Below are 26278 nucleotides of genomic sequence, written 5' to 3'. Positions count from 1 at the left end.
ATCTATGTTGCCTCAAATGACAAGATTTTATTTCTTTTTATAGCTGAATAGTATTCTGCTGTGTAGATATAGCACGTTTTGTTTATCCATTTATCCATTTATTACATCTCTTCAATTTATTTGGCCATATACTCAGTGGGAGTATTTCAGGGTCATATGGTAGTTCTGTTTTTAATATTCTGAGAAATCTCCATATAATTGCGTTCTTTATCAGATATGTGTTTTGCAAATATTTTCTCTCACTCTGAATTGTCCTATTTGAATAGTGTCTTTTGCAGTGCAGTTTTATTTTTCATATAGTTCAATGTATAATTTTTTTTCATGGATAATTCTTTTGATATATCAAAGAAGCCAATCCCAATGTAATTCAGATTCTGCCCTATGTTATCTTCTAGGAGTTTTGTAGTTTTGCATTTTACATAGGTCTATGATCTACTTTGGGTTAATTTTTGTGAAAGTTGTAAGGTCTGTGTCTAGGTTTTTTCTTCTTTTTGCATGGGAATGTCCAGTTCTTCCAGTATCGTTTGTTGAAAAATTATCTTTTCTCGGGGCCGGGCCTGGTGGCTCATACCTGTAATCCCAGCACTTTGGGAGGCCGAGGTGGGTGGATCACGAGGCCAGGAGATGGAGACTATCCTGGCTAATACGGTGAAACCCCATCTCTACTAAAAATACAAAAAAAAAAAAAAAATTAGTCAGGCATGGTGGCGGGCTCCTGTAGTCCCAGCTACAGGAGCTGAGGCTGAGGCAGGAGAATGGCGTGAACTCAGGAGGAGGAGCTTGCAGTGAGCCGAGATGGTGCCACTGTGCTCCAGCCTGGGTGATAGAGTGAGAGTCCGTCTCAAAAAAAATGAAAAAAATTATCTTTTCTCAATTGACTTACCTTTGCTCTTTTATCAAAGAGAAGTTGAATATATTTTTTTGGGTCAACTTCTGAGCTATTTTGTTTCATTAATCTATTTCTCTATTCTTTCTTCAGTACCACACTGTTTTGATTACTATAGCTTAATAGTAATTCTTAAAGCTGGGTAGCATTGTTACCACAACCATGTTCTTCTTCAATATTTTGGCTATTCTGTATCTTTTGCTTTTCTATAATAACTATAAAATTAGTTTGTCAGTATTCACAGTCTAACTTGATAGAATTTTGATTGGGATTGTATTGAATATGCATGAAGTATGGAAGTAAAGACATTCTAACAGTGTTGAATCTATTTATGAATGTGAGTTATTGCTCTATTAATGTAGATATTTAATTTTTAATCAAAATTTTATAGTTTTTATATAGATCTCATACTTATTTTGTTAGATTTGTACCTATTTTATTTGTTTGTTACTAGTGTAAATGCCATTGTGTTTTTAATTTTAGGTTCTAATTATTAATTATTGATACAAAGAAAAGCAATTGACATTTGTATAATAATCTTGTATCCATGAAAGTTGCTATAATTGCTCATTATAATTGGTTATTCTAAGAGGTTTATTTTGTTTTGTTATGCTTTGGGATTTTTGCATCATGTGGGATTTTTGTGTCATGGCAATCATGTCGTCTGTGAACAAGGAGATTTTCATTTTTCCCTCCCCATCTATGAACTTTTAATCTTCTTATTCCATTAGCTAGAGTTTATAGTATAAGATTGTATGGGGATGGTGAGAAGAGGCATCTTTGGCTTGCTCTCGATCTTAGCAGGAAAGCATCTAGTATTTCAGCATTCAGTATGAGACTAGATGCAAGTTTTTTTGTTGATATTCTTTATCAAATTGAGAAAGTTTCCCTTTATTCCTAGTTTATGGAGAGTTTTTATCATGAATCAGTTTTGGATTTTGTCAAATGCATTTTTGACATTGATGTGGCTATATGATTTTTCTTTAGATTGTTAATATAATGAACTAATTAATTTGTTTTTTGAGACAGAGTCTTGCTCTGTTGCCCAGGCTGGAGTGCAGTGGTGTGATCTTGGCTCACTACAAGCTCTGCTTCCTGGGTTCATGCCATTCTCCTGCCTCAGCCTCCCAAGTAGCAGGGACTACAGGTGCCTGCCACCATGCCTGGCTAATTTTTTTTTTTTTGTATTTTTAGTAGAGATGGGGTTTCACTGTGTTAGCCAGGATGGTCTTGATCTCTTGACCTCGTGATCTGCCCGCCTCGGCCTCCCAAAGTGTTGGGATTACAGGCGTGAGCCACTGTGCCAGGCCGATTAACTGATTTTCAAATGGTGAAGCAACCTTGAATGCATGTGATAATTCTCACTGGGTTGTGGTATATAATTCTTTCTATACATTTTTGAATTTCATTTTCTAATATTGTATTGAAACTTTTTACATCTATGTTTTTGTGAGTTATTCTGTGGCTGTTTTTCTTGTAATGTCTTGGTCTAGATTTGTATCATGATGATATTGGCCTCATAGTGTGAATTTAGAAGTATTCACTCTGGTTCTATTTTCTGGAGCAGACTGTAGAGAATTGTTATAATTTCTTCCTTAAATGATTGGTAGAATTTATTAGTAATCTTGTCTGGACTTGGTACTTTCTATTTGGTAAGGTTATTGATTATTGACTCAAGATTTCTTTTTTTTTTTTTTTTTTTTTTTGAGACAGAGTCTGGCTCTGTCGCCAAAGCTGGAGTGCAGTGGCGCGATCTCTACTCACTGCAAGCTCTGCCTCCTGGGTTTGCGCCATTCCCCTGCCTCAGCCTCCCGAGTAGCTGGGACCATAGGCACCCACCACCATGCCTGGCTAATTTTTTTGTATTTTTAGTAGAGACGGAGTTTCACAGTGTTAGCCAGGATGGTCTCGATCTCCTGACCTCGTGATCTGCCCGCCTAGGCCTCCCAAAGTGCTGGGATTACAGGTGTGAGCCACTGCACCCGGCCAAAATTTCTTTAATAAATATAATTGCTATTCAAGTTCTCTCTTTTTGCTTGAGTTCTGATAGGTTATTTCTTCTAAGGAGTTTTGCTATTTTATTTAGGTTATCAAATCTGTGGGCATAAAGTTGCTCATAATATTCTTTTATCATGCTTTAAGTCTTAGTGAGATCAGTAGTGATAACCCCTCTTTCATTTTTACTATTAGCATTGTGTCTTCTCAAACTAGAAGAGAAACTTTTCAAAATGGAAAAAAAAATTTGATAAATTCTCAAATTTTCCATGATCTGCAACTGTAGGTACATAGTAAATACATGAAAACAGATGTTTGACAGAGCCTGCAAGGAACCTCTTTCCTGTGGCAAGATGGTACGCCTCTCAAGATGACAATCTCAGGCAGTAGAAATGTGAAAAAGAAAGAATGTGTTCTGTTCTCAGTTGGGAGCCATCCTATGACTCTACACCTCAACTGCACACAGTGATCTTAATGTGCATCTTTCTAGAAGGAAGCTGCATCTCAGGGGCTGCCACCCAAGCCATATGGGCCAGGGAAAGACTTGAGTCTGTTATTCATTTTAACAAATTATTGTAGAAAATGGCTAGAGTTTTTTTGAATGCTATTTGTTCACATCTTATTATATAGAGTAGTTCCTTAGTATTCCTGGCAACTTGATTCCAGGACTCATTTTGGATATGAAAATCCATGCATGCAAAAGTCCCTTATATAAAATGGCATGGTATTTACATATAATCTATGCTCTACACATTCTCTCATATACTTTAATCACTAGATCACTTACAGTACCTAATATAGTGTAAATGCTATCTAAATAGTTGTTATACTATATTGATTAGGGAATAATGACAAGAAAAAAATGTGTACATGTTTATTATAGATACTTTTTATAAAAACATTTTTGATTGACAGTTGTTTGAATCCAGGGTTGTGGAACCCATGGATGAGGAGGGCCAACTTCACCCATGTTTGGGGTCGCAAATGTGTGTTCTTCCTATGTTGGTAAATTGAAAGTCATTTTACATATTGGTTCAACTCTTTCTTCTCTGACACTTTCAAAAAACTTGAAAGAATCAGAACAAGAACTGCGAAAGGGAAGGGATGCTGATTGAGAGTTGGAAGGTTGCACATTTTCACAGAATTGTAGAATAAAATTGTAGCAAACATACTGGTAGAAAATTTTCTGCAACTGTCCTCAGAGCAGTGATTGGTAAGGCAGGAAAGAGAAAGGTGGAATAGATTATAAATTAATTGGAGAAGAAAAAGATAAATCCTAGTACTAATTTGGCAACCCATTTCAAGCAAGGAAAATGTAGATGCTGTGTCCCTGCTTTTTCTGAATAATTTTATTACCCTATGGAATAGGAGCTGTTATCACTGCAGAACCAAGGTCACCTGTGGAAACTCCTTGCTGAAGCCAGTTTTCTATCAGATCATCCATCAGGCCTAGCAGGTACTGCTCTGAAGTAAGAATGTAGCAATGACCAAAAACAACACAAGTTTTACAATCTGGTGAGGCAAAGAAATTTTTATGAAATCATCACACAATTAAATATAAATTTAAATGGCAGAAAACTCAATGTCCAGTAGAAAAATGGTAAATTTATGACATTCTTTTGATTTAATATTATACAGTCACTGAGTTCATTTCAAATAATTGTGAAATTTTCACAATAACAGCAGATAATTTTAAAGTATAATATAAAATTACAGATTATAATCTTTATTTTATAAAAATAAATGCATGTTTAGCCTCAAATTGTGGCTCAAATTATTACCAAGCAATAGAGGCTTGCTGCCCAATGCACTGCAAGTCAATACTATGACACAGATTTTTTTTAAAGAAGGTGTTGTTTTTTTTTTTTAAATTGACTCACAAGGCAACAGAAGTCTAGCTCAAATGCATCTTCATATGCTGGCTTTACGGTAGTAATTTTATTAGGAAAACATTCATGGGGCGGATTCTGAAATTAGTAGGTTAATTGGTAGATAGTCATTTGAGATGACTGAATTTCAAGAAACTTAAATTTTCTTTCGCTCTTTCTTAGTAATGAATGCATTCATCATATATAAATGTATCCCATGGTCTAGAAAGAAAAAGCCAATGATAGAGAAGGTCAGAATCTTGTGTTTATTCATTAGTTTCCACGGAATGGGGCATTAAGGCAAATTAACAATATAAAAATTTTTGTGATGGGATATTTTACTCTATTTAATTTAAAATTGCTTAGATTTAAACTTTGTATTTTTTGTTTTTCTTTTATTGACACATAATGTTTTCCATATGTATGGGATACATGTGAGTATTTGTTACATGCATAGAATGTGTAATGATCAAGTCAAGGTATATAGGATATCATTTTGAATATATATCATTTCTGTGTGATGAGAACATTTCAAGACCTCTCTTTCAGCTACTTTGAAATATACAAGATACTGTCAACACAAGTTACCCTAGCCTTCTACTGGGCATTAAAACTTACTTTTTTCCATGTAAGTGTGTTTTTACCCATTCATCAGCCTCTCTTTATTTCTCCCTCCCACCCTTCCACACTTCTGGTATCTATCATTCTATCCTCTGTCTCTATGAGATCAAATTTTTAGCTCTTATGTATGAGTTGAGAATATGTGATATTTGAATTCCTGTGCCTGGCTTATTTCACTCAACATAGTCACCTCCAGTTGCACCCATGTTGCTGCAAATGACATAATTTCATTATTTGTTATGGCTAAATAGTATTATTCCATTGTGTGCCTGAACCACATTTTCTGTATCCATGGCTCATTGAAGACACACTGGTTGATTTCGTGTCTTTGCTTTTTTGAATAATGCTGTGATACACATGTGAGTGCATGTATCCCTTTGATATACTGATTTAGTTTCCTTTGTGTAAATAGCCAGTAGTGGGTTTCCTAAATGATCTGAAAGTTCTATTTTTACTTTTTGGAGAAGTACCTATACTGTTTTCTACAGTGGTTTTAATAATTTACATTCCCACCAAGAGTGTATAAATATTATTTTTCTTCATATTCTCAACAGCATGTATTATTTTTTGTCTTTTTAATCTTAGTCATTCTAACGGGGTAAGATGATGTCTCATTGTGCTTTTGATTTGGATTTCCCAGAGGATGTTAAGCATTTTTTCGTGGACCTGTTTTCCATTAGTGTGTCATCATTTGAGAAATATCCATTAATGTCCTTTGACTCCCCCTTTTAATGAGATCTTTTTTTATTGTTGAGATATTTGAGTTCCTTATATATTCTAAATATTGGTTGTCAGTTGAATACTTTGCAATATATTCTCCTATGCAACAGTTTGTCTCTTCACTGTTTTGATTGTTTCTTTTGCTGTGCAGAAGCTTTTTCATTTATTATAGTTTCATTTTGTCTATTTTGCTTTTAGTTGGCTGTGGCTGTGGTCTTAGCCATAAAATCTTTGCCGAGACCAAAGTTCTCATTTTTTTAAAATGTTTTCTTCTGGTAGTTTTATACTTTTAGGTCTTATGTTTAAGTCGTTAATCCACCTTGGGTTAGCTTTTATGTGTGGTGAGAGATATAGTTTCATTCTTTGGCATATGGATATTCAATTTTCCCAGCACCATTTATTAAAGAGGGTATATTTTCCTCAGTACACGTTCTAGCTTCTTTTGTTGAAAATCAATAGGCTGTACAAACATAAGTGTATTGCTGGGTTCTCTATTTTGTCCCATTGGTTTTTTTATTACTTTCACTATTATGGTTCTTTTTTTGTTTTCATACAAATGTTAGATCTGTTTTTTTATTTCTATAAAAACAATGTTATTTTGATAGCAATTGCATTGACTCTAGATTTCTTTGGACAATGTAGTCATTTTAATGATAATAATTCTTTCTATCCATGAGCATGAGATTTCTTTACATTTGTTTGTGTCCTCTTCAATTTCTTTCATCAGTATTCCGTAGTTTTCTTTGTAAAGATTTTTCATGTCTTTGATTGAATTTACTCCTGGGTAATTTATATAGGTATCGTAAACAGGATTGCCTTCTTGCTTCATTTTTTGACTATTTATTATCAATGTAGAGAAGCATTACTGATTTTTGTATGTTGATTTTGTATTCTCCAAAGTTGCTGAATTTATTTATGAGTTCTATTATTTTCTTTTCTGTTTTTTTTCGTTGATTTTCTCTTTTTGTTGTTGTTGTTGTTGTTTTAGATGGAGTCTTGCTCTTTTGCCCAGGCTGGAGTGCAATGGCATGATCTCAGCTCATTGCAACCTCTGTCTCCTGGGTTCAAGCAATTCTCCTGCCTCAACCTCCCAACTAGCTGGGACTACAGGCACGTGCCACCATGCCGGGCTAATTTTTGCATTTTTAGTAGACACAAGGTCTCACCATGTTGGCCAGGCTGTTCTCAAACTCCTGGCCTCAGGTGATCCACCTGCCTCAGCACCCCAAAGTGCTGGGAATACAGGCATGAGCCACAGTGCCTGGCCTTGTTTATGAGTTCTTATAGTCTTTTGTTGGAGTCTTTTTAGGTTTTTCTATATACAAAATTATGTCATCTGCAAAGTGGACAATTTGACTTCCTTTTGCAAGTCAATTTGGATGTCTGTTATTTTTTTCTCTTGCCAGATTACTGATTAGGACTTTCATGTTCAATAAGATTTGTGAAAGTGAATATTCTTGTTTAGTTCTAGGTCCTAGAGAAAAAGCTTTCAGCTTTTGTCTGTTCAGTATATTGTTAGCTTTGGGTTTGTCACATATGACCTTTATAATTTTGCAGAATGCTCTTTCTATGCCTAGTTTTTTGGGGGGGTTTAATATGAACAGATGTTGAATGTTTTCAATTGCTTCTTCTACATCTATTGACCTGGTTATATGGGTTTTGTCGTTCATTCTACTGAGGCAATTTATTTAGTGTATTGATATGTGTATGTGACCATCCTTGCATTTTTGGTACAAATTTCACTTGATTGTGGTGTATTACCTTTTGATGTGCTGTTGTATTTGGTTTGTTAGCATTTCATTAAGGATTGTTGCGTCAATGTTTATTACAGATACTGGCCTGTAGTTTTTGTTGTTGTTTTTGGATCCTTGTCTGGTTTGGTTTTAGGGCCTCTCAGAATGAGTAAAGCATTCCTTTCTCTTATGTGTTTTTGAAATCGTTTGAGGAGGATTGGTGTTCATTCTTTTTTTATAAACTTGGAAGAATTCAGCAGTTAATCGATCTGATCTTGTCTCTTTTTTTGCTGGGAGACATTTTATTACTGACTCAATCTCATTACTCATTGATTAGTTCAGTTTTTCTACTTCTGATTCAATCTGGATAGGTTGTGTGTTTATGGAAATTCAATCATTTCCTCTAGATTTTCCCGTTTGTTAACATTTATAATATTCTCTGATTATCTTTGGTATTTCTGTGATATCAATTGTAATTTCTATTTTTTTATTTTGCTGATTTGGTTCTTATCTCTTTTCTTGGTCAGTCAAGCTGGCAGTTTTTCAATATTGGTTATATTTTTGAATAACATACTTATCATTTCATTGATCCCTTGTATTTCTTTCTTTAGTCTCTCTTTAGTTCTTCTCAAATCTCTATTATTTCTTCCATTCTGCAAATTTTGGGTTTGGTGTGTTCACGTTTTTTCACTTCCTTGAGGTGCATTGTTAGATTGTTGATTTGAAATCTTTCTGCTTTCTGATCTAGATATCTATTGCTATAGCCTATCTGTTCTTAATGCTTTTGCTGTATACTATAGATTTTGATATGTTGTGTTTTCTTTTTTATTTCTTTCAATACTTTAAAAAACATCAATCTTAACTGTTAATTGACCCAATGGTCATTTGGGATGGTGTTATTTAATTTTCATGTATTCATATAGTTTCCAAAGTGTCTCTTGGTGTTGATTTTTAGTTGTATTTTAGGGTGGCTTGAGATATTTGCTACAGTTTTTTTAATTTTTTGTTGTTGTCATTTGTAGCCTTTTTTTTTTTTTTTTTGAAATGGAGTCTTATGTTGTCACCTAGGCCGGAGTGCAGTGGCATAATCTCAGCTCACAGCAACCTCCGCCGCCTGGGTTCAAGTGATTCTCCTGCCTCAGCCTCCTTAGTAGCTGGGACTACAGGCACATGCCACCATGTCCGGCTAATTTTTTGTATTTTTAAAGAGATTGGGTTTCACAGTGTTAGCCAGGATGGTCTTGATCTCCTGACCTAGTGATCCACCCCCCTCAGCCTCCCAAAGTGCTGGGATTACAGGTGTGACCCACCATGCCCGGCCCATTTGTAGCCTATTTTTTTAAATGTTGACATTTGTAGTCTGTTACGGAGAATGTGCTAATAAAAAGAATGCTTATTCTGCTGTTATTGGATAAAATGTTTTGTAAATGTCTATTAAAATCATTTGGCCTAAATTCCAGTTTAAATCCAGTGTTTGTTTTTTGATTTACTGTTTCAATAATCTTCTTCATGCTGAGGTGGGGTATTGAAGTCTCCCACAATTGGTATATTGCAGACTATAGTCTGTCCCTCTCTTTAGCTGTAGTAATATATGCTTTATGAATCTGGGTATTCCGGTGTTTGGTTAATATATATATTTAGAATTGTTATATTCTGTTGCTGGATTGGTCACTTTATTATTATTTAATGAGTTTCTTTTTCTAATTTAAATTCTTTTTTATGTGATATAAGTATAGCTACTTCTGCTTATGTTTAATTTCTCATTGCATGAAATATCTTTTTTCATGCTTTTACTTTCTTGTCTATATGTGTCTTAATAGGTGAAGTGCTTTTCTTGCAGGCAGCCTGTAGCCAGACCATGTTTTCTAAATTCATTCACACAGTCTATTATTTTAAGTGAATAATTTAATTCATTAACATTCAGGGTTGTCTTTGATATCTAAGGTATTGTTTCTGTTATATTAATTATTTTATATATTCTTTGTTTCTTCCTTTTTCTCTTATTTTGACATTGTTCTTTGTTAGTGTTTTGTTATGTTACCATAAGTCCTTGCTCTTCCTCATTTGTGTATCTGCTTTACCAATGGGTTTTTTACTTCTATGTGTTTTCACGAAGGTTATCTTTTTGCTTCCAAGTTTAGAATTCATTTTATAAATAATTTTCATCTTAATTTCTCTGTTGACTTCATGGTCATTCATGTTATTTAAATTTCATTTATTTGTATAGTTTCCAGAGTTTCCCTTGGTATTGATTTCTAGTTTTACTCCACTGTGGTCTGAGAAGATACCTAATCTAATTTCAGTATTTTAAAATTTGTTGAGACTTATTTTGTGGCCTAAAATATGGTCTAATTTGGATAATAATTCATGTGCTGATGAGAAGAATGTATATTCTGCAGTTGTTGAGTAGAATGTTCTATAAATGTCTGTTAAATCATTTGGTCTAAAGTCAAATTTTAGTCCAATATTTGTTTGTTTATTTTCTGTCTAGATAATTTGTCTAATGCTCTGAATGGCATATTGAATTTCCCTAGTATTATTGTATTGCTGCTTATCTCTCTGTTTCTGACTAAATATTGCTTTTATAAATCTAGGTGATCCAGCATTTTATAAATATATATTTATAATTATAGCTTCTTGATGAAATGACCCCTTTATTATTATATAGTAACCCTTTAGCCCTTTTTTAACTGTTTTTGACTTAAAGTCTGATTTACCTGATATAAGTACAGCTTCTACTTTTTGAGTTTGGTTTCTATTTGCATGGAATATCTTTTTCTACTCCTTTACAGGCAACATGAGTTTCTTGTAAGCAGCATATAGCTGGAAAATGTTTTAAAATTTATTAAGCCAGTCTATATATTTTAAATGAACATTTAATCCATTTACAATCAAGGTTTACATTGATATGTAAGGTTTTGTTCCTGTTATGTTATGAATTGTTTTCTAGTTATTTTGTAAATTCTTTAAATTTTTCCTTTTCTTTGATTGTCATGGTGGCTTGGTGGAATTCTGTAGTAGAGTCCTTTGATTCATTTCTCTTCCTCCTTTGTGTGATTGCTTATACACCTGAGCACAGATACACACATGTGCACAGGCACACACACTCTTGCGTGAATACGCACACACAGCAGGGCAGAGGCCATCAGCATGGGTGACTTGGGGCCTCAGCCCCTGCTGGTCTGCCCCTAATCATCAGGTCCCAGACCTCCCTACTGCAAGCTACAGCAGGAAGAATAGAAGTTGGTTCCCTATAGGGTGCCCAGTAGAGTTATCTCCAGCCTCCTGGGGTGCAGTGCAATGGAAGCATTCTATTGTTTCCAAGAGGGGCTCCAAGATCCTTTTGAACGCCCATCTAAATGTATATGAAAGAAGCCCCAAGGACCCATCATCTTCCCGTTTTAATGAGTAAGAAGTGGCTGTTCACAGGGCATCTATTTTATGCCAAGCAGTGGGCTGGATCCTTGACATACACCACCACTTTTGATCCTCCTGACATTTCTGTAAAACAGGGATTATTTCTCCCATTTAACAGATTGGTAAACAGGGCAGCAAGGTGTTATAGCCACCCCAGGCAGGTGCTTTCCATGACATCTTTCACTTCATTTTCATATGCCATTCAAGACAGTCCCCTACACTGGCCAAGAAACAGCACAGAGACTGTGGGCATCAACTTCAGTACCTTCTCCAAACAAGGTTCCCTGGTGGGAATGCTGTTCCTCTCCTTCCTGTGCGTCCCACCTACCTCATCTTCCAAGGCTCAAAATATGTTCACAAGGAGCCTTCTCAGACTCCCCCACCGCTCTCCCCCAGCCGTTCACTGTCTGCTCCCCCACTGCGCCATTCACTGTTTGCTCCCCCAGCACTGTGTCTGCTGGCCACTTCTCCCCTCTTCCTCCCTACTTTACTCTGTCACTCTGCCATTTCCACTATTGGTTGATGATTACAAGAATGCACAGACTCTTTCTCTTTGCCCCTTGTGTCCCTCTGTAGCTACTCTGCACCCAGAAGTTGATATTACAGGAACGACCCCTCACTGACAGCCCCATCCTAGCTTGTCAAGAAATCTGATTTTCAGTAGATCTGAAGTAGTAAAGCATACATGTTTTTGCTATTTCTGTTTCCAATACCTGGAATTCAAAGAAACTAAGGTGTGGAGATGTCTGTTCCATACAAAATACACAAGTAGAAGGGGACTCCGTCTCGAAACCTCTCTTCTCCCTTCAAGAGAGGTGACCCCCAGGAGCACACTCCTCTTCCCCTAATTCCTTCAACTCTCTTATACCACCCAGGGCAGAAATAGGGCTGTAGGTTCCTCCTTTTCCCCTTCCAAGCCCACCTTCACTGCCATGCTAGCATCTTGGGATGTGGCCAATCAACGGAGTGTCTCTTCCTTACTTCAAATAAGGCCATTTCTCAATACAATGCAATCTTTTCCTTATCCAAGTCTTATGCCCACAATCCATAATATACACACCTCTAATCTTCTCTCTGTTCCTAATCTATATCAGGCTTCAGAGAGCTCTGCACCATGGCTGCTAAAATTTCTCATACCGCTTGGGATGTTTGTTCATGGTCAGAAGAATTGAGTTGGGTGATAGCGTTTCTTTCAAATTTGGGGTCCAAACCGCTGGTGAGGTGGGGGTTTGAAAACAACGTATTCAGGTGCCAATGACAGAGTGTAAAATTTAATATTTTGACATCAGGCAGGTGTGGGTTTGGATCCTAGCTCTGCTGTGCAGTAGCTGTTCACCACTGGTGAGTTTGCTTAGCCTTTTTAAGCCTCAATCTTCATGTCTATAAAGTGAAATGATAGCACCAACCTCATAAGTTTGTTGTGAAAATTAAAATTACATGTTAAGAAGTTCTGGCATGTACTAGACCCTATCCCTGCAAGGACTGAGCTGTATTTCAACAATCAGAGATTAGAATAAGATGGCACCAATGCCCAGCAGAAGATGGTCACAGATGAGATGAGCAGCAACTAACATTTGTGGACTGACTTTATCAGAACTCAACAGAAACTGGCCCTTTGGCCTGCAAAGGTCAGATATCAGGTGTCAAATATATGGGTAATGAGTAAATATCATATCTAGGCATCAGGAAATCTCAGTTCTTAGCTCAGTGTCCCCATTCACAAGAAACAGAGCTCAGGGCTCCAGAAAAGCTGGTCAGGAAAAGTGGAAAATAAGATTTTCTGCTTTGCAAGCTTGTCTGGGACTGAGGTTGACCACTGTACAAGGTCATTTCTCAGTACAATGCAATCTTTATGACCTGGGGCCATTTTGTTTTAATGTTGCTTTATGAGATAGCCAAAATTCTTGAGCCAAGGACTGTGACCACTCTTAGAGTATTCTACTTTTTAAATGGAACCAAAGCCCTTCACAGAAGCACTAGGGAGAGGAGTACCCATTGCTTCTTCCAGCATTTTTTCTTGTCATCTCTGCCTACCTAGTATTGTAGAAGGAGCACTGAATTAGGATCCCAGGGATTCAGCTCCAGATTTGCCATTTCTTCATGGCATTACATTACTGCATCTAATGTGTTGCTCATGGAGCTCACCTCTCTGGACTTGTATGTCCACTTCTGTTAAATGGGAATATTTACTTAGCTTCTATTATTGAGTAGTTAGGAGATCAGGAGGGTGAATGCTCTTTGCAAACTAAGAGACCCGTAACACACGCAACAAATTATAATAGTATTTCACATGGCTAATCCTGAAAAACCAAGGAAAATAATAATGATGATAATTATCCTTATTACCTGTCTATATACCAACGTATATATCTTCCTACTGTTCTTCCTCCTTTCTTATATACCCACCTACCTTCCTACATGCTGAGCTAAAGAAGTCAACAAATGTTTCACACATTCAGTCGAGCTAATGAACACACAAACATCTGGTATTCAAAAGAAAACCATGCCTGTTAGTTTACAAATGTTGATAATGACAGGAGACAGGTAGAAATTATCTATTTACTAGAATTGTATGCATCTCTAAACACTTACCATTTTTGAAATTAAGCTTAGAATTTCTTCATTACATAATAATAAATGTACCTTAATCGTTTTAAACCCAATACAACGCATTAAATTATTTCTGATAATTGAATACATTTTTGAGGGTTAATTCATGTAACCAAAAAATGTTATGACTCTGTGAGACATTCCTCCAGTTATTCAAAGGCTTAAAAGTTTTAAGAAGTATACAATGGCTGAATCATGAGAAATAACCCTGAGAAACTATTGAAGAAATGCTAATGAAACATGAGAGGGGAGATCAAATAGATGATGAAACCACAATGAACATCTAGGCCTATAAGGACTGAGAGAGAACACTGATAAAAGAGAAATTGGAAATGAATGGGAGTGAAACTGCGTAGAGGTGATCAAGTAAAAGTACCAGGTTCAAATAGTCAACAGCCCATCATAATCAATGAGGGAGGACATAAAGTAGGAAAAATGCATCACCATGGTGAGCAAGGAAAGCAAGTTATTGGAGGCACATGTTAACACATAAAGTATAAAATTAATATGATCACACTGGAAAGGCTTGCCTGAGCCCACAGTTTGAATGCCTACAATAAGATGAGATGCACAACAAAAAGCAAGAGAACCTGATCAAGTGGGTGACCTGGCCATGGTGCTCTCATCAGTGGGGACCCAAATGCTTACGTGGACTCACCAGGTATCAAATTAGACATGAATAGGAGTGTTTGTTGTGATGGCAAGAAACTATATAATCAAATGAATACAATGAAACTTTAAAAATAATTGTAAGATCTTTATACCAGCCAATGTCATGTTGCATACTAGCTGTTTTTGTGACTTTTAATAATAACACCTACTAGTTACTGAGTGTCATCATCACCAATGCCATGATTGCCACGATTTATTGAGTGCCTACTACATGCAGGCCCCAGGTCGGTGCTTTACACTCTTAACTCTCATGTTGACAACAGCTCTGAATGACAGGAGCTCTGTTCAGTGTTTTACAAGTGAGAAAACTAAAGACACTAATAATTTTTAAAAATATATCCACAGTTCTATGATTAGTAAGTAAGGGAGCTAGTATAGAAAGAGGTTTGTCTGACTTAAAGTGATTTGTCATCTTTCTTTTCCACTCTCCTAATCATGATCTGTTCCCCCTCCTGGCCCAATAACTTAATGCTTGTAAACTGAGGTCCACCCATTTATGGAAAACTCTTTAGTCACAGAGTTCCCTAACACCCTCCTCTGTCCCTGTGACAATGTATTGAAAATAACAGTTGAAGCCCCTCTAGAGGGTGGTCCAAGTTGACTAAATGGGTAGCAGTGAACAGCATTAAAAGGAAAAGAAATAAAATAACACATAGAAAATGTCATAAAGCAACATGCAGCAAAGATAGTTTTTATAAAAAGTGGTTTTTAATTACACATATGCCATATTTCGCTGAATCACAGTCAACATTTATTGGAAAATGCAAAACTTTATATATCACTCAGAAAGAAAAAAATGCTGCCAATTAATGGCAAGATGTCATAATTTGTAAAACATATCCAAATTTCAGAGATGTTCAACTGTGGGGGGAAAATGTGTATGTGAGAATGATAAAATACATTGTATGCATATATGCACTGGGTCACTGCAATATGTATTTCCTACTGTGGATCATGGCCAACAGAGTTTGAAAACCTCCATTCTTTGAGGTAGAAAAGCTGATTGGAGTATCTACATGGTGGTTGGAGCTGCCAAGGGCACCCAACCTGGTCAACGAATTAGTGTGCTCAGCCAGAGGCAGTCCTGGATGAATTCAGGCTGCAAAGTGCCCTGTGACCTGGCCCTTGGGAAGCCACACTCTGATGAGGTTTGCAGATCTCCCCGCAATCCAGGGCCAAGCATGAATGAAGGTGTTAGGCATTTCAAGGATGCGACTAGGACGTGCTGCTGTCTCAGGTTCACATTATACCGAAATAAGGTCCTGGCCAGACAGCACCATATAGTTAATTGAGGTGTTTGGGAGATACTCAAATGGGTGTTAATATTTCCCAGGCAATATTTTCAAGGCTCAGAGCCTCTATTCAAAAGATAACTGAAAGGCTAGCAAAGGGTATTGCAAAGGTATATTCTGATTTCTGACAGGAAGATTGATGGATGGACAGTGAGAGTATAAAGACCTTAGGGTTTGGGGTTCTGATTTGGCCTTGGTCTGTTGAATGATTGATTCGTTCATTCAACAAATATTTATGCAACACCCACAGGGGGCAGGCATTGTGCTGACTGTGGAAGATCACAGAGAGTGTGTCAGAGTGAAATTGACTTTGGAACTGTCTTTGGTGAGTCCACACCTTATTTATCCACTTCTACTTTCTCCAGAGCTGCCTAGCCTGGTACGTAGGGGCCCTTTGCTGCAAGCTCAGGCCACTGTCAGCTCCTGAGCCACTCCTGACTCAGTTGGGGGAGACTCAGTGTCCTCTGCCCCCTGCCTGGTGGAGCTTGGCAGCAAGTCCCAAGTTTTACAGTGTTGAGACCAGGTGGGCAGCCATCACCATTGAGGGGTGCCCTTTTGCTCCCCCTCGAGTCCAAGTTACAGTATTGCTTACTTCCTACCTGAAATAGTTTATGGGCCACGGGTCTGGTTTACATCAAGCCCCATAGCCAGTCTGGTTGCCCCACCTAAGGTCTTGGTGCTCTGTGATAATAGCCACAGCTAAATGTATTAGTCCTGTCCTAGGAAATGCATGATCTTCTCCCCAAAAATATATACACTTACTATGTATACATAGAAACTAAAAATAAAACATTGGAAAATTAAGAAAAATAAATGTATGATATTTTTATATCTCAATCCTTTCCATAGCCCTGTGTGATAGAGCCTGTTAATATGCCCATCATGCAGATGAAAGCACTGAGACTTATTCCATTTCCTTCCAGTCCCTTTTGTACAAACCACACAACTGGTGCCAATGGCGTCGCTGCCTGACTTTAAACTGTCCTGCCACTAGGAACCCTCACTGTCCAGCTCCATAGTGCAACCAGAAGGAGGTGAGGTTTTGGCATCTTCAGGGAGTGTCCTCAGTCTTCCTATGTTTTGGAATGAGTTCCATTTGGCTGCAAAAAGAGGAGCTTCTGGGATGATAAAATGAGGCATATCCTGCACCACTACATGTGTCCATACATGATCTGAGCAGGAAGAGCAGTGGACAAGGAATCTGGAATGCTGGCTCAAGTTCTGAGTCAGCCACAGCCTGCTGTGTGACTCTGAGTGAGTCACTGAGTTTCCCTGGATTCAGTTTCCTCAACAGTCAAATTTCTATGGCCTTTTGGGCACCACCATGCATGAGAACACAAAGAGAGCATGATTACTCAGGGGTGTGTGCATGTGTGAGGTAGGTTTTTCTGTTTTGTTTTGTTTTGTTTACATTTTCAATCTGTTTAGCTTTCCTCACTGAGTCCTGTCCATAGCGACGTGCTGGGCAGAGGAATAGAAATGTATATAAGCTGGGCTGAAAAATGGTGGTAGAGGAAAGGAGATTCTATGAAGGATCCAGGAAGCCACCCTAGGGAAGGGCTGTCTCCATGAAGAGAGGAAAAGGGTCAGGCTCATCCTTCTATGTAGCAGAAATAGGCAGCCCAGCCTTAACCAGGCCTGATTTCAGCATCAAAACAGGTTACTCTGTGGCCTAAAGAAGAACCCTTCTCCCATGGGGTCTATGTTGCCGCCATTCCTTTACTAGGAACAGAGTTTTTCTTTTTCCAAGGTAGGGACTCAAGTGTAAGTGTCATGTATAGCAAGCCTTGCATGAAACATGCCTCCTGAATCCCACATTCTCTGAGGGGTGCTTCATGGAGCTTCCTGCTCTCCGCTGATGAAACCTGGCTATCACAGGCCAGCCAGGGGCAGCAGGGCTCAGCCTCAGCAATACCTACCAGGGACTCTAGAGATAACTGAAGTATCTGTTGAGAATCACCCACTCCACACCCTAGAATGGGAAATACATGCAGGTTCCTATATAACTAACATTGACATGCATTTATACTGTAAACCCTGAACGCTGCTCAGTGGGGCCCTGTGAGGCCCTTGCAGTTTCTCTTCAGTAAGAATTGAATAAGAACTCTTAAAAGTGTGGCTGCTGGCCTGGCGTGGTGGCTTACGCCTGTAATCCCAGCACTTTGGGAGGCTGAGGTGGGCAGATCACCACAAGGTCAGGAGTTCGAGACCAGCCTGACCAACATGGTGAAACCCCGTCTCTACTAAAAATACAAAAATTGGCCAGGCGTGGTGGTCCCAGCTACTCAGGAGGCTGAGGCAGGAGAATTGCTTGAACCCGGGAGGCGGAGGTTGCAGTCAGTTGAGACTGCACCACTGCACTCCAGCCTAGGGTACAGAGTGAGGAGTGAGACTGTCTCAAAAAAAAAAAAAAGTGCAGCTGCTGAGAGAGTCTCTGTGCCAACTTAGTTTGAGTTCTTCTTCTGGGCCCTGTATGTCCTTGGGTGTACCCCATGCCATCCCATGTGAGGTTGGCTGTCTAATCCAGGTGGATCAGGAGGTGCTTTGTGGTTTTAGCAGCAAAGAAATGACGTCTGGCAAGCAAACAATGATTAAACATGTTTCCATTCGTGACTTGTCTTTTGGTGAAATGCAAAAGGTGGCTGTGATTTTCTTAATTCAAAGAAAATCTCTTTAAAATCCCCTCATCCCTTCTTGTTCTTCTAAATAATCTATTCCTAGATATCTTGCACCCTGCAAACTCCCTCAGCCTCCATGGCAGCTTTTCTCTCTCCTCTCTCTCTTTCCCGTCTCTCCATCTCCTCACTTCAGCGTTTCCTCTTTCTTAGCTCTTTATTATGTAGAGAAAAACCTCTCCAACCTCTTTAGCATTCTCTCCATTGCATCCCTTACCTGAATTCTCCCCAAGAAAGAGCCCAAGATCTGACACAGCAATCAGAAATACTCCACCCTTAGAAGCCCAGGGGCGAAGGAGTTCAACACTTTGTCCCTGTTACAGTCACTTCCTTGCATCAGGACCCTTGTTACTATTTACAGACTATTTTCCACGTCTACTAATGCAACTGCTCAAAGGGCACTTTAAGAATAATCGTTATCCATTGATATTTTTTGGAGGCTTTTATTCCCTCCAATAAGTTCTGCCAAATACTGGCTGCTGGCTCTATTTGTTAAACAATGGAGGGTGTTGTTCTGCTTGGTTTTTTTTGTTTGTTTGTTTGTTTTTCTTAATCTGAGCTTTCTGCCCACTCTTAGCACTGGGCAAAGGGAAGATTTTTCTGCCACTTCTTTTGGTGAGAAGAGTCACTTTCTGATTAGGATTTGAGCTGAAAATAGGTCCCCCTTGGGAAAGAAACATGAGTGCAGGGCGCTTCCTGTGTCACTCCCAAGGAGGCACTCCCAAGGAGGCACCTCCTCAGGGCAGTTCCTCTTTGAGAATTTCATGGTCAGTAAGAAGTAGGCTCCCAGGGACCCCAGAGTGGGGACCCTTTGACTGAAGTCACCCCAGTGGGTATAACATAAACATAAGAGACGCTTCTCAGAGAAGATTTGGAAAGAAGTAAAAGAGTAAAAGGTTCACACGGACCATGGAGTTCTGGAAAAGGGCCCAGAAAGACAACCTGTGGCTAAAAAGAGAAACTGCCTGATTACACAGACCCAGGAGACGGAATGAAATCTCTGGTCACGTATCTCAATAATGATTTTCCACATGCTACAAAGCTTGTGGGTTTACCAAATGAGTTTTATACTTTCCTGTGTTTTCCTCGTTGTAAAAGTTGTCCTTTTGCTTCCATGTTTAGGACTCAGTTGAGCAATTCTTCTAGGGCCAGTCTAGTGGTGACATATTTCTTCAGGATTTGCTTGTCTGGAAAATACTTTATTTTGACTTTATTTATGAAGTTTAGGCTTGCTGAATGTAGAATTCTTAGCTGACATTTTTTTTTCTTTCAGTATTTTGAAAATACTATCCCATTCTTTTCTGCTGAGACAGGTTTCTGCTGAGAAGCCCACTGTTAGTCTGATGGGGTCTCCTTCATAGGTGACTAGATGCACTTTTCTTTCTGATTTTAGAATCTTTGCTTTCATATTGATTTTAGACAGTCAGATTATAATGTGCTATGGTGAAATCCTTTCTGCGTTCATTTGTTAGGGATCACTGAGCCTTCCATATCTGAATGTCTAAATCTTGCTGAATGTGGAAAGATTTTATCTTTTATTTTATTAAATAGGTTCTTTAGGCCTTTTGAATTCTCTTAACCCTTGAGAATACTGATAATTCATAAATTGGTTTGCCTTATGTAGTCCCAAATGTCTCAAAGAGTTTCACTTACTTTTAAACATTTATTTTGCAAAATTTTGTCTGGATTATTTCAAAGTTGTAGAATTTTTTCTTTTCCTTGGTATAGCCTATTTTTGAATGTTTTAAATGCATTTTGTATTTCCTCCAATATTTTTTTTTCTTTCAGAATTTCTGTTTTTTTCTTTTCTTTTTTAAGATATCTATTTCCTTTCTCATTTGTACCTTGAATTGATTTTCTGACTTTCTTTTATTGGTTTTCAGATTTCTTCTGCATCTCACTAAGCTTCTTTAAAATTAATGTTTTGTATTTTTTAGGGGATGATGAATATGTTTATTATCATGATAGTGGTGTTGGTTTTATGGGTATACATGTGTCAAATCTTAACCAAATTTTATACTATAAACATGTGCAGTTTATTGTATGGCAATTATACATCAAGATGTTAAAATAGGGCCACAAACTCTTTTCTGTTTCTCTCAGTAAGAGATGCATTATAATTCTCTTCCCACTGAGTCTGGGGTGGCCTTAGTGTATCGTTTGACCATTAGGATATAGCACATACTGGGACTTCTGAACATAAGTCTTAGGCATTGCATCTGGCCAGACGAGGTGGCTTATGCCTGTAATCCCAGCACTTTGGGAGGCTGAGGTGGGCGGATCATGAGGTCAGGAGATGGAGACCATCCTGGTTAACATGGTGAAACCCAGTCTCTACTAAAAATACAAAACAAAAAAAAATTAGCCAGGCGTGGTGGTGGGTGCCTGTAGTCCCAGCTACTCGGGAGGCTGAGGCAAGAGAATAGTGTGAACCTGGGAGGCAGAGCTTGCAGTGAGCCCAGATTGCACCACTGCACTCCAGCCTGGGTGACAGAGCAAGACTCCATCTCAAAAAAAAGAAAAAAAAACAGGCATTGTGTTTTTGGCATAGCTGTCTGGGAACACTTTCTGAAAGCCCTGAGCTGCCACATAAGAAGTCTGGCTACCTTGAGACTGTGATGCTAGAGAGGCCATGTGTAGATACTCCAGTTGAAGCTCCCAGCTGAGCCCAGCCTTCTCCATCAAAGTGCCAGATATGTGATTGACTAGCCCAGACCAGCCCAGATACCATCTGAATACCACAGGATAAGCTTTGTTACTATCACGTGGAAAAAATATATCTATTACCCCAATTGAGCCCTGTTTGAGTTTCTGACCTCTGGAATTGTGAGATATATTTAAAAACCTGTTGTTTAAAGCCATTAGAAAGTTTTGAGGAAGTTTATTATGCAGCAGTAGATAACAAGAAATGAATTTGGCACAAGGAAGTTGAGAGTGCTTTTGCAGCACAAATATGTGGCATTGACATTGGTACTGGGTAGTAGGCAGAAGCTGAAAGAGCCATGAAAAGACCGATGGTGAAAGGTTGGAGAACAATGAGGAAGATGTTATTAGAGCTGGAGAAAATATGACACATTATGTGGTTGTAAGAAGTTTTGTGAACCTGTTGACTTTATATCAATACTTTGGATTTTTTCTCTGATATTTTGAGGATTTATTTTTGGTTAAGATCTTCTGTTAAGGACATATTACGTTCCTTTAGGGATGTCATATTTCCTTGCTTTCTTATGTTTCTTGTGTCTGTACATTGATTTCTGTGCATCTGATATGAAAGTCACTTTTTATTTTTGAATTTACTTTCTTTAAAGGTGAGGATTTTTTTCCTGAAGATGTGACTATAATGTTCGTTGGGTAGGGTTTGTTGGCTTTGCATTCAATAGTGAAGTTTGTGTGATTTCTTTGGCTGTGAATATCATTAGTGGCATCTGTGGTTTCCTCAGTGTGTTACGGTGTGGTTATTGCTAGAGACTATGGTGAAGTTGTGCTGGCTACACTGAAATGCTATATAGTCCCATTTCGGGGTTTCAGTGGTAGCGCTGGTGAACTAAGCTTATCTATCCTTTTGCCCTAGGGTGACATATGCTGGCACTTGTGTTGGTGACTCCAGGCAGGCCACCAGCAGGGTAGCTTACTCAGATGCCAGTTGTAGTTGTAGTGTACTGGGAGGGTGAATGGACCCTCAAACTTCTAGACAGCCATAGTGGCATGGGCAATGGAGGTAGCAGTGGTGATGAAATGCTCTTCCAAGTCTCAAGTAGTCTTCTGAGTCCCGATTGTGTTGGCAATGGTTGCAATGGGCTGTGTAGGCCAGTCTCTAGGCCAGTTGTTGGCACTTGCAGGTAAAAGCAATATAAGGTGGTAGCAGTAGGGTGTTCACACCCAACCTGAATACCCCCAAAAGACAGACTTGGTTGTCCCAGTTGGTGGATTAGGTTGGGGAACCTCCCTACGACCCTGGATCTTGCATTTTGTCTCAAGGAAAGATGATACTGGGTGGAGCTAAATTGCCCTCAACTTCCCCCAGTGGTGAGTGTCTGCACAGATGTAATTGGTAGGAGTTAGGCAATCCTCCCAGGGCTGGTGAAATGCTTGGGTGAGGGGCAACTGTCACTGCCCTGAGGTCCTGCCACAGGGAGGGTGATGGTGGTCTCCGCATCCACAGCTTTGACTGGTGGATGGGGAACTTTTATCCCTCTCATGCCCAGCCCCACTAGGGCTTGCTCCCTCCTCTCACCTGTCACAGACAACTTGGCTATTCTGCCAAACATGAGAAATTTATACTGTTCTTTAGTTCAACCCTGGGTCATAGTAGCCCCTCCCCAGCTCAAGACCAAGCCACTGTGACAACTGTCACCCTGCTCAAGTCCTGGGGGTAATGCCTACTTTCAATGCCATTGAATGCACTCCATGCCATGCTTGTTTCTCAGTCTTGGTTGTGTTAGCCCACTCCCTGCTCATGCCCCAGTTCTGTAAGCAGCAGCTTGAGTTTCCTTAATGCCTGGGATTGGCAACCCTGGTAACAAGGACCATGAACACTCTATTAAGAGCTAGGATTAACAATGGCATCTTGCTATAGCTGCTTAGGCTTCAGGAAGGGTGTGGAACTAAAAGCATTTTCCCTGCCTTGAGCAGTTCCTTGTCTCAGTCACCTGACTGCTCCCCATGCTAGATTCAGGGAGTGAGAGGGTCAAAATGCTCTCCCAAGATCTAGATTGTATGATTCCCCAGAGAGAAAATGGACCACAGAAAAGCCATTGCTTACTTTCTCCTGTATTATAGAGTCACTCCTGATTTCCAGCTGGTCTTGGCCACACAGGCTGCCTGTTTTTCTTTTCCTTTCTAGTTTTTGCAGTCTCCTGTCACTTCTGTTGAACTCTTGTGTTCTCTCTTGGATAATGTACTCAATGTGTGATTGTCTATATGCTATTATGGTGCTAAATGGATGCAGCTGGCTTGAAATGCTCCTAGTCAGCCATCTTAAAAAAAAAAATTGTACTGATCTTCAATCATGCCACCTTGCTAAACTCACTTACTAGTTCTAGTGAATTTTTAAAAATTCCTCAGACATTTTTATTTGCATGATAATGTGATCTGTAAAGTTTCCAAACCCCAGGTGGAAGCCATTAATTTATTTTTGTTGCATCATATCTCTGGCTAAGACCTCCAGTATAATGTTGAATGGAAGTGGTAGAAACAGACATTTTTGTCTTGTTTCTAAAGTAACGTTCCCAAACCCAGGTTTTAACCATTACATGTGACATTAGCTGCACATTTTATAGATGCCCTTTCGCAAGTCTAGAAAGTTTTCTTACATTTCTAGACTGCTTTGGGTTTTATTATGAATAGATGTTGGTTTTGTTAAATGTTCTTGTGTGTATCAAATTTTTTTTTGTATTTTGTTTTACTGTTATCCTGTGTTACATTGACTAATTTTTGGATGTTTAGCCTAATTTGCATTTTTGAGATAGCTCCTTTCGGTGATGGTTAAACTATTAAAAATGCTATAGAAATAACTGTTCTGGCATAAAACAAATAACTATAAAGAGTGTTGAATAGCTTTATTAGGAAGTTTGACTAAATACACAAAGGAACAGCAATTATGAGCCCTAAACAAGGTTTAAAGCTTGAGAAATGTATCAATAACTTGATAAAACATGAAGTGCTACAGGTAATATTATCTAAGTACTATGAAATGACAATAGAAAGTTTCAAAGTATAACCAATAAGAAATATCTAATCACATGCAAATTTCCTCTAAGATTATTTAAGCAACTATTGGAGTAAATAGAAAATTTAAACTGAGATTATCTTTATAGAGCCAGAGAATTGCTAAGAAAGCATTTTGACTGGAGGCAAAGAACCAAAAGCTATTCAATTAATTCTACCAGTTCTGTCTTAAGGTCACAGAAAGATCATGATTTGGTATATATCCATATATTTTTAATTAAAGAGGAGGGTTATTACTCAAGAAATTTGTACAAAATATAAATATACTTTTAAGTATTAAGAAAATATCTATACTCTACAAATAATGTTACCATGTAGCATATGAAGGTTATGGTATTCTAACTAAAGAAGCTTAAGATTTTTTATGGGATATTGTTCTGCCCGAAAATATCTATGTGCAGTGTGGATATATGATGTAGAACAAAAAAATTGTATATACTCCAAAGTATTATTTAATGTAGAAAACTGAAAATCTTCAAAAGTTACAAAAAAACTTCACCATGTCCAATGCAGCTGATAGGAAAAATATTTCTGCAAGACCAGAAATAAACTAGAAGAAGGATTTACAGGAGTAATAAAACTGAGAAACCGCTACTCCCTTCGGGTCTTGATTGATTGCAAGGACCTCAAACTTGTGTGGATTGCCCAATTTACCCTCTTGAAATAAACAAAGAAAAAGTACTGACTGAAGCAGATCATAAAATATAAAACACAGAAGAAAATAAGCTACCACTCTAAAGAATGAGAAAAAAATTAATTGTATACATTTTAGTTATTTTAAATATACTTAAAATATTTAAGTAAACACAATGGGTAAAATAGAAAATTTTAAAAAATGATTTGAAAAGACCAAGAAATTGTAAACTAAATAAGCATATTTGGGAAAGGAGCCAAAGAGAAATTGAAAAAAAAATAAGTTTAATACACAATATTTGGGTTAAATATTAAGTTAGACTCGATAAAAAGATTGGTAAACTGAAATATTGAGCAGAATGAATATCACCAAATAAAGACAAAATATAAAAATACAAATATAATTATAGGAAGAATATAAGAAGGAAAATACATTTAAATTATCCAATAGAATATATAAAACTATAGAATATATAAATAGAACGTATAAACATTTCCAGCAGCAATAAATGAGAGCTCTTGTTACTCTACATCCTCGCTAGCGTTAGTGTAGTCAGTGTTTTAGATTTTAGCCATTCTAATATGGGTGTAGCAGTATGTCATTGTTATTTTAAATTTCTATTTCCTAATGACACATGATGCTGAGCATATTTCCATATGCTTATTTACCATACTCTTATGCTCTTTAGTGAGACCTTACAACTTTTACATTTGTATTTGTTTGAATCCTTTGCCATTTTATAATTGGATTGTTTATTTTTTATTCTTGAGGTTTTTTTTTTTTTGTCTTTTTTTTGTTTTTTTGTTTTTTGAGACGGAGTCTCGCTCTTTCTCCCAGGCGAGAGTGCAGTGGCGTTATCTTCGGCTCACTGCAAGCTCCGCCTCCCGGGTTCAGGTCATTCTCCTGCCTCAGCCTCCTGAGTAGCTGGGACTACAGGCACCCGCCACCGTGCCCGGCTATTTTTTTTTTTTTTGTATTTTTAGTAGAGACGGGGTTTCACCGCGTTAGCCAGGATGGTCTGGATCTCCTGACCTCGTGATCCACCAGCCTCGGCCTCCCAAAGTGCTGGGATTGCAGGCGTGAGCCACACCACGCCCTTCCTATTCTTGAGTTTTAAGTGTTTTTTATTTTTTATTTTTTGCATGTTTTGGATACCAGTCTCTTATCCGTTATGTGTTTTGCAATTATTTTCTCTCATTCTGTGCCTTTTCTTTTTATTCTTTTAACAGTGTCTTTGCAGTTCAGAAATGTTACTTTTAACATAGTTCAACTCAGCAGTTTTTGCTTTCATGGACCATATTTTGGTTTTTGGTGTTGTATCAAAGGAGACAGAGTGAAAGATACTGAAATACACACCTGAGCTGTTTCCTCGAGGGCTTTGACTTTGTAGCGTGGCTGAGATTTCATATGCTCTGTAGCTCTGCCTTC

At 38.1% G+C, this 26278-nt stretch overlaps 1 protein-coding gene and 1 long non-coding RNA gene across 2 annotated transcripts in view; both read left to right on the top strand.

Annotated features, from left to right (window-relative positions):
• The window catches only part of LOC109028496 (uncharacterized), a 116760-nt gene that overhangs the window by 44830 nt on the left and 45652 nt on the right, over positions 1-26278 (top strand). The gene's annotated exons all lie outside the window — the stretch shown is intronic.
• LOC129524850 (uncharacterized) lies at positions 4257-17239 on the top strand. Its single transcript, XR_010135109.1, has 3 exons — positions 4257-4337; positions 16065-16139; positions 16738-17239. It is a non-coding gene; the product is annotated as an uncharacterized lncRNA (long non-coding RNA).

This window comes from Gorilla gorilla, chromosome 8 (genome assembly GCF_029281585.2).
Source record: "Gorilla gorilla gorilla isolate KB3781 chromosome 8, NHGRI_mGorGor1-v2.1_pri, whole genome shotgun sequence".
NCBI lineage: Eukaryota > Metazoa > Chordata > Mammalia > Primates > Hominidae > Gorilla > Gorilla gorilla.
Note: the sequence above shows the minus strand (reverse complement) of the source record. Positions and strands in the feature narration are given on the sequence as shown.